Below are 9,912 nucleotides of genomic sequence, written 5' to 3'. Positions count from 1 at the left end.
GTACTTGGTCTCTCCACTTTGAACAAGCTGTAACACTGGAGAGACTGCATGTGCAAGGAGTTATTTTCATAAGTGGGGGGCGTGATCCTTCCAGTTGACAAATGTAGTCTTTCGTGCTACGATGTGAAAGTCCGGAGCAGGGAATGTTGAGGTCTCGTTACCGTGCCACGTTTATACCTCGCAAAGGGTCTCTTACGGACGAGGAGATGTCTGTGCCACAGATCATTAACAAAAAGCTTGTCATCTCATGGAGTTTTGCAAAATCTAGGCAGAGCCAGAAGGCCTGGGGATATGTTTGTACCATGACCAGGGCACCTTGGGTAGCCTGGTGAGACCTCTATGAATTATTTTTTTCCTCATTCGTCAGGTATGCTCGTGTGTGAATTTAAACGGAGTCCTAAGTGAGAGAGCTCTTGGACCAACTCTTGGGGCTCGCCAGATCTGTCCATATCTCTGCCGTATAATCTCATAGGGCACAAACCTGCCCCACAGTTTCTTGGACCCAAAGCTAATGACAGAAACCCCTCCTCCCTTGAGTTAATAAGTCTCGGAATGTCTATTTAACCCTTTGGTGCTTAAAACCATTCAATAATTGGATGAACTAAAGCCCCAAGCTTCTTAACGAGGGATTTATTGATGGCATCTCTAATCTGAAAGTCTCTGAAATTGAAAGTGGGGATATTATAGCATCCGCAAGCTTTTGAAAGACATCACCCTCCCGTTTGCATGCAAGAAGTCATAAACCATTTCCAGCCCAGACTCCCAACTACATTAGATTATCCGGTGGCTTAATGGGGAAGGGTGCGCCCGATTTTCACGTAGTTATTTAAAATAAAAAAATGTTGGGAAAGTTTTGTATGGCATATTTTTTGGTGTGTGGATTTTGTTTTGTGTTTAAAAAAATACTCTGAAATTGACCAATAAACATTCAAGCAGACAAAACAAATACCCGACTGTAAATAGTTACTGTATTTACTGTATCATACCACTGCAATCTCGAAGACTGAATAGGGTGATGTACGTATTATGCTCTTGCTTCAATCGCATTGGACGATTGCTGGACTGATACAGCTTTTTAGAGTGGTGCTCTAGTGAATACACTCACTTTTCTCCTGATCGCATGATATATGTCGTGATTGTAGCATCACTACTGTGTACACACGCGCACGTGTGACGTCACTATGCCGAGAGCGTCACTACCACGTGGGTCTACACACACACATGACGTCATCCCGGCTGTAAGTGGGAATGACATCAGGGCCGGTTCTGGACTCGGGAGACCACGGGGGTGATGTGAGGTCGTGGCACGCTCTGTGATCCCGGCTGGACACGTGACCGGATCCCAGTGGGGGACCGGGGGCCCAGGGGGCACCTCGGGTGGCACGTGGACAGCAGGGGGGCGGGGGGCTTCGAGAGGGTTCTCGAAGAGAGGCGTAGCCGGGGTGGGGCCTGGGCAAGCCGTGGCCCATATAAGCAGCCTCCTCACGAGGTTCGAGGATGCCCATGCCAAGAATGAAGATGCATCGTGAAGACGTCAAGAAGAGTCAAGCCTCCAGTCAGCGAACCTGCCAGTAGCCCACCTGGCTAGGTCATGCTAGAGTAGCTGAGAGTTAGAGAAGTGCGTGTTAGCTCGAGTAGGTTGGTGGTCACCACCCTATGTGTAATGTACAGTGTTATAATACTTACTGTTCTAATAAATGGGTGTTGCCTCCCAAGAAGTGTGTGCGCCTAAATTGAACCCACTGCATTTGGTGTTAGAAGTGGCTAACGTTAGGTGTTATCCTAGTCAGTATAATATGCGCACGATTACTATAACTTACCTGGATGCTTTCACACGATGGGGACGGCGGAAAAATCATATTCCGGGCGGCCCAGAACCAAAGAGTATGGATCCTTGCAGTCACGAAAACTTCAAATCTAGAATTATCTCTTCCACTCACTCCAGGTCATTAGCCGTTACCACCGGAGCATCCCATTCAGTGTCGAAAACTCAAGGAAATCCAAGACTTGTTTATCCCTTAACGATGCTTCATGGAACGTCCGCACCCTCCTGGACTCTGACGATAAACAAACTACAGACCGCACAGAAGGATAGGCCTCGTGGCCCATTAATTCAGAGAATACAACATCGACATTGTAGCGCTTAGTGAAACCCTCTTACATGGAGAAGACTCTCACAGAGGCAGAAGTTTGTGAGGGCTACGCCTTCTTCTGGAAGGGTGATCCAGAAGATGCTCGCCGCCTCCAAGGTGTGGGTTTTGCTGTGCAAACCTCAATCATTTAATGCGTCGCTGAATTCCCTATTGGTATTATTGAGCTTCTGATGATGTGGCGCATTCCCTTGGCCGGGGGGCACTCTGCCACACTCATCAGTGCTCATGGGCCTATACTAGATGCAGACAATGATGCCAAGGAGGCTTTCAATAAAGCTCTCGTCACTGCCATTAAAAACACACTGCGCACCGACAAGCTACTCCTCATGGGATACTTTAATGCCAGGGTGGGCTCGGAACACCAGATGTGTGACCGTGTACTAGGCTGACATGGGCTGGGTGAGCATAATAGCAACGGGCTGCGGCGACTCTCCCTATGCTCCAAAGAACAACCTGTTCCGGTTTAAGCACAAACACAAGCACTCATGGCAACACTCCCGCTCTAAACACTGGCACCTGCTAGATTACATCATCATCCGTCAGTGTGACTACAACGAGGTGCTAGTAACCCGAGCCATGAGTGGAGTGGAATATTGGACTGATCACCATATGATCAGAGCCAAGTTCCGCGTTGAGATCCGTCCACGCCATCCAAGTAAGGCCCAAAATAAGAGACGGAATGGCAATGCTCTCAAACATCCAGTTGTCACAAAAAAAACTCCCCCCAAACTCCCTCGACCCAAACAACACATGGACTGAGTTGCACACATTCATCGTAGAGGCGGCCTCTGTATCAAACCGGGTACACCAAAAAGCTTCACTAAGACTGATTTTAGGAGAACACTGCCAACATCCACACACTACTACAGACCAAATGCGTAGCCCACAAAGCCGTCCTTTCCGACCGAGACTCTGCCACTCTCCAGTGCTCCCTCTCCAAGGCCAAAGCAGAGTCCCAGTGCGCTCTCCATGCCATGGAGGACACCTGGTGGGTCCAAACACGCAGATGAGATCCAAAGCCGCCTCGCAGACGCAAACAACACCCAAGAGATTTTTTTATGATGCCGTCAAAGCCCTCTGGCCACCAAAACAAGCCATCACCCCGGTCAGGTCTTCTTATGGCAACAAGCTTTTCAAGGACCACCAAAATATCTTGGAGAGATGGGCAGAGCACTTTTATAATATCCTCAACCACATCAACCCCACAGACCCTTTCATCCTCGAGACACTGATATCCCACCCATTCATGAACTCGACACTCAACCACCATTTTCTGAGGTCGACCAGGCAGTCAAAGGCCTGACAAACAATGAAAGTCCTGGACCCAACGGCCTCCAAGCTGAGATGCTGAAGCAAGGGGGATACCTCCTCCTTCACTGCTTGCAACTTCTCATCAAGTCCATCTGGCTGTCCATAACCATCCCACAGGAATGGAAGGACGCGAATATTGTAGTTATCTATACAAAAAGAAGGGTGACAGAGGCTTGCGGCAACACACAAAAACCAGACCCCAACAGTCCTTTGAACTGCAATATTCAGACGACTGTGCACTCATGGTTCATACCCCAGAATCCATGTAGCACGCCCTCAACCGGGTCTCCTCCTAGCACTCTGTCGGCCTCCAAATCAATACTTAGAAGACAGAAATACTTTCTCAACTCTCATCCACATGCACCTCACTCCCTATCTTCATTATCGGTGGTATTCACCTCAAAATGGTTACCCCATTTTACCCATCTCGGTTCTGCTCTCTCCCCTACGTGCTCCCTTGACGATGAAATTGACACTCGCGTCAACAGAGCCTCTTTCCTTTGGATGCCTCCAGGCCAGGGTCTTCAAAAACTTTAAGCTCAAGACCCACACCAAGGTGGGAGTTTGCAATGCCGTTTTTGATTCCACCCTGCTTCATGGCTCAGACAATTGGACCTCATACAGGTGGCAAATTAACATCCTGGAAGCCTTCCACATCAGATGCCTCCAGCGCATCCTAGGGATAACCTGAGAGGACAAAGTTCTACATACTGAGATCCTCACCAACACCAAGTCGTCCTGCATTGAGGTAAGCATGGCCACATGGACACCTCCACTGGCTTGGCCATGTGGTCCGCATGACTGATCACCTGCTCCCCCCTCGAGTTCTCTAACGCCAACTCAGCGCAGCCAAACGCTCCACGAGAGGACAGAAAAAGTGCTTCGAGGACCACAGCAAGGACCTGCTGAAGCACTGTAACATCAATCCCTTCAGCCTGGAACCCCTGGCGCTGGACAGGTTCACCTGGTGGTCCACTTGTGCCAGAGGGGTTCAGCACCTGGGAGACGCCATCTCACAGTGGAGATGCGAGAGATGCACCCAAAGACACTCCCAGACACCAACGCACTGCTGAAATAACACCATCCGAGACCCAACATAACACACGTTTCCGATCTGCAGCAAAGTGTGCTGCTGTCGCATTGGCATCCACAGCCACATGAAGTGGCACTAACGCCAAAAGTGCTAGCCCACCTACAAGAGGAACAATCGTCATCTTTTTTCGATAGACAGCCAAGAGAGAGGTCTAGTAACTATAGTAGTATTTTTCGATACTCTTTGGTTCTTTCGCTAAAGTCAAGTAGGTATAAAAATACAAAATAAAGAAATTAAATCACGACATTTCGATCGCAACACAAGCAATCATCATCAGGTGTTAAAACCACAGCAAGAAAATGTCTTGCTGAAGTGGGAGAGAGATACCGTGGTAGAAGGTTAAAAAGGTAAGAGAGGGGGTAGGGGGAGGGGGGTAGGGGGAGGGGAGCGTTACCTGGACGCTAGGAGAGGGAGGCGTGAAGCGAGGACGGGGGGAAGTGGGCGGGGCTGGGAGTGGGATGCTGAGAGTGCTCGTGATACACGGGGGCGGGGGAAGACGCTACTACAAAGCAGCAACAGTACCAATAAAGGCAACAACTCCCATGCAGCAGCAATACGAAACGCTAGGGATGCAATTAACTCGGTAAAATAGACGATTGCCCGGTAAATATGGTGCTGTGGTTTTCCCACCTGATGATTTGCTTGTGTTGCGATCGAATCGTCCTGATTTAATTTATTTATTTGTGTTTTTATACCTACGTGACTTTACCAAAATAACCAAAGAGTATTGATCCCTGTAGTCACGAAAACTTAAAATCTAGTATTTTTCGACTATAGTAGTGACTGCACATTTCAAAGGGGAGGGAGGGGGGGAAAGGACATCTGTGGGGGCGACAGGTGAGGCACAAAGCACCAAAAAGCCTTCCAAACGAGCTAAAACGTGTTTTCTTAGCCCGTTCTGCAGACCTAATTGTGCAATCTGGCTTGTCCCCATGCACGTTGTCTAGGATTATCCTCAGCGTGTGCTCTTGCAACAGTAACGGTGCAGTCTCCGGCTTGTCTTGATGCAGGCTGCTCTGCAGTTTACTCAACCCGTGCTGCCAAACTGCCTTCATTGATTGGTTGCTGTTGAGAGCCACAGCTCCTCCTTTTGTTCTAGATTTGAAGCTTTTGCTTTGCACGCCACAATGCTGCCACTCTTTGTTTTTTCATAGCATTTTTTCTCGTTAACAAAATGGCCACCAAGTCTTTACAGAGAACCTCCCGTCAACACTAAGCAACCGTTTGCATTGCTCGAGGCAACCACGCATGTGCAGATGCGTGTTGTGGCTCAGTTATCATTAAGATCAGCGTACATTGTAGTTTGATTTACTTTATATTGGACCAAGAATACAAACAAATAGCGAATCTTCATTCTGGGACTGAGTTTGTTGGCTTTGTGTACCTTGTTGAAATGTAAACAAGTTTGTTTAAAGTGTTATAAGGCAGACGATGACGTTTAGGCAGAGGGAGTGCGTGTATATGGGTGCTATAGACATTAATACAGGTAGGAACAACAGTTTCACACTGCCCACCAAGGATTGTTTCGGTCTTGCATAGCCACGCCCTCGATTTGTATTTCATAGAGCGCTTCGGGCGGGCTTAGTACCACGTGACACGCCGCCCCACGTAGCTTGCGCCGCGTGACACAGATCGCACGAATGCGTTATCCAACCAAGTTCCTACCTGCCCATTGCGAAGGAACTTGTTATTACAAATGTTATCAGTTCAGGACAAAGTAACTTTATACCATGACATTTCAGGCGATAGGTCACATAGATGTTTCGTATGTTTTTTTTTTTACTTTAACAGGTACGACTTAAAAGGAACATTCATATCTCCCCGAATAAAATATAGTACCGTTTCATGCGTCATGTCAGTTATTATGCAGGATTGAGCAAGTCCAGGAGAAATGGTCTTTACAGGTTGTCAGTCCTTCATACAGTTCGAGGAAGTTGAGCAGAAACGCCAAGGTTAAAGGGAGGAGGTCAATGATTTCCAGGCCGTGTTTGAGGCAAACGGTCTCCCTAACAGCCGATTTTTCCAGGCAGATGGTTTAACACAGGTAGTTGTAGACAGGAGACTCCGGGCTATCAGCAAGTGTGGTGGTCAATATGGATTTGTAGTCATGCCAGCCTGAATGTTTTATAACCGGCACAGATGTTCCATTAGAGGGGAGCACGTCCACGTGGACCACCACCATCACCACCATCATCACTACCATCACCACCATCACCACCACCATCACCACCACCATCGTCACCACCACCACCATCGTCACCACCGTTACCACCACCATCACCACAACCATCGTCACCACCATCACCACCACTATCACCACCACCACTACCATCACCACCACCATCGTCACCACCACCATCATCGTCACCACCGTTACCACCACCATCACCACAACCATCGTCACCACCATCACCACCACTATCACTACCACCATCACCACCACCATCACCACCACCATCACCACCATCACCACCACCATCACCACCACAACCATCGTCACCACCATCACCACCACTATCACCATCACTACCACCATCACCGCCATCCGTGACTGAGGGGGGTTGTCGGCACACTTTTAGGTTGGCAATCATCACGATCAACCTCACTGCAGCCAAACAAAGTTCTACTTTCAGAATACAGGTCTTTTTTGTTTGGGTTCGATCGCGTAAATATATAAATGTTGTATCGTTAGAACCCGCTACCACCGACGCAGCCAACTAGTAAGGCTTGTCACGTAAACAGAACGTGGCCAATCCGTCACTAGTACAGCAACACCGTTTGTGTGTTGGTCGCGAAAGCCTACGTGTTAGACTTACTAACCTCGATGGGGACGAAACTTTTCTTCAAAGTTCTACTTTGTTCAGTAAAAGTCCCTGAGCCCCAAACGCGTTACAAACGTTGAAGCGTGTTCTCGTTTCAATCGATGTAATGCCACACTGACCACGCGTCGAGACTTGATATATTATTTTGAATCCGCTGTTCAATAAATATATATATCTATTGTAACCTCTTAAAGGGACGTATTGCTTAAAACAGCATATCCATGTTGTAGCTTTAACGCGTGAAACAAAGACGAAACATACGTAACGTATCACAGATTTTCAGAACGTGGTGTGCTGGCGTCCTCCCCACAGATAAGATGTAAGGCTGAAGCGCAGCCCTGCAATTCCCCCTGCTGACGCTGCCTGCTGGCATGAGCTCGTCAATGGAGAGCGGTCACGGGGAGCTGCTGAAGAATGGCCGAGGAGAAAGAAGACGCCGGGGAGCCGAGAGAAATTGTAAAGGGAACAGTTTGTGTTGAGGATGGTTGAGAAACATGCGGAGAGGAAGTGGCACAGCGGCTGAAGGGATAATTAATGAGGGGGAGCTACAGCAAGAAGACTGAAGGAGCGAGAAGATATGATAATAGCTTCGCGGCCAGCCAGGGCGGGTGCCTAGGACGAAGACGACGATGACGAGAGTATCACCCCGCTGGAAATGTTACCACCCCCCCTCCCTTTCTACAACACGGTGCTTATACTAATAGGGTTTTTCCCCTTATTTCTGGCAACAAAAACTGACACCTTTTGCAAGGAATCATGCTTATGTAGTGGTGATACGCGCTGGCAGAAGGGATCGTGAGGCAGCGCGTGGTGATTTGTTACATCAAGTGGGTGCTCACATCGCGGTCCGCATAGGCTCCGCCCCCTCGGGAGCGGAGGGCTATGTAAGGCGATGCGCGCGGGCACTCGGGGAGTTGGTAACCGGTGAAGACAGAAGACGGAGGAAGAGATAGGCCCTGGGACTCCTAGCCCCGCTGCCCTTGTAAGGGCCGGGGTTCTGAGAGGCTCAGAGGCGAGGCCTTGGGATTCACGGTCCGACGCCTTTGTAAGGGCTCGGGCTGTGTAGTCCAGTGGTTGAGACCCGTGGCCTGACAAGAGGGGTATGATAGCTCCCCGTGGGGAGAGCGTAGCCGGAGAGCCTGAGTCGAGGCAGAGTTAGGTGCGCGTACCCCACGGGGGAGACGGAGTGCGTGGCCGAGTCAGGCACGTGTGACATAGGCGTTATCTCGGTTGGGACTGTTAGGTGTGCAACCGTTGTGAATAAACAGTGCTGCCCCATCAACTCGTCTCCCGCCATTATTGAATATACTACACTTACATTAACCACAATACTTGCAGTCAAATGCAAACAAAAAACAATACTCTGATAATTTATGCATTGTCTTTGAAACTGATTGGTCCACACCAGAGACAGCTTTCTTTAGAGCCTAGTCTCATATGGTGTTCGACCAGATGACGCCAAAAGGCGGTGCTTCTTGAGGAACGTGCAACCAAGTGTCTCCTTCCCCGAGCGGCTCATCCGGCCCAAGTCCTCGCACGCCCGACGGACGCATCTGAAGAGGGGCGCGTTGCCCACACACCTTCGCCCCTAAGGTGTGTGGGCACCTTAGCCCCTGTGTGGGGGCTCTGCAGGCTCGACGGGCAGAGTAGCCGTGGTCACGCAGCAACTCCACTTTCATCCGTCAGCTCCGTGAGGGTTCACGCTGCCACGGTGGCCGCGCGGTCTGGAGTCGATCGTTCATCCCACCAACACGCGGCAGGTCACCACGACGCAGTCGCTCATCATCGTCGTCATCATCATCGTTATCATCATCATCGTCGTCATCGTCGTCATCATCACCATGGTTATCGTCATCATCACCGTCATTGTCATCATCGTCACCATCACCATCGGCATCATCACCATCGTCATCATCACCATCATCACCATCACCATCGTCATCATCACCATCATCATCATCGTTATCATCATCATCGTCATCATCACCATCGTCATCGTCACCATCATCATCGTCGTCATCATCATCACCATCGTTATCGTCATCATCAACATCATCACCACCATCATTGTCATCATCGTCATCATCACCATCGTCATCATCACCATAATCATCATCACCATCATCACCGTCGTCACCACGCGTCGTCATCATCATCATCGTCACCATCGGTGTCGTCATCATCACCATCGTCATCGTCTGCTGTCTGCCCACCGCACCTTCAAGTGGTGCTGTTTGTTTCTGGCCCCCTTGGCCATTTCACATTTTGGACCCCCACCACCTCCACCCCCCATCACCCCCACCATCCCACCACCCCCCACCCCCACCGCCCACCGATTCTTGGAAAAATTGATCGTGTTCAGAAGCGCTTACAGGATCCTACTATGAATATCAAGGAAGCAGCAACTGATCCTGAATCTTTGGAGCTTGAATTTGTCAAGCTTCGTGATGATTTGAGCCAAGTTGCTGTAGAAAACGCCAAAACAAGATGCACAGCCTGAGGGATCGATGTGGACAGAAGAATTAGGCGACGT

Source organism: Lethenteron reissneri, chromosome 67 (genome assembly GCF_015708825.2).
Source record: "Lethenteron reissneri isolate LAM-NWPU_2019-01 chromosome 67, ASM1570882v1, whole genome shotgun sequence".
Classification (NCBI taxonomy): domain Eukaryota; kingdom Metazoa; phylum Chordata; class Hyperoartia; order Petromyzontiformes; family Petromyzontidae; genus Lethenteron; species Lethenteron reissneri.
This window is presented reverse-complemented; position numbering follows the sequence as displayed.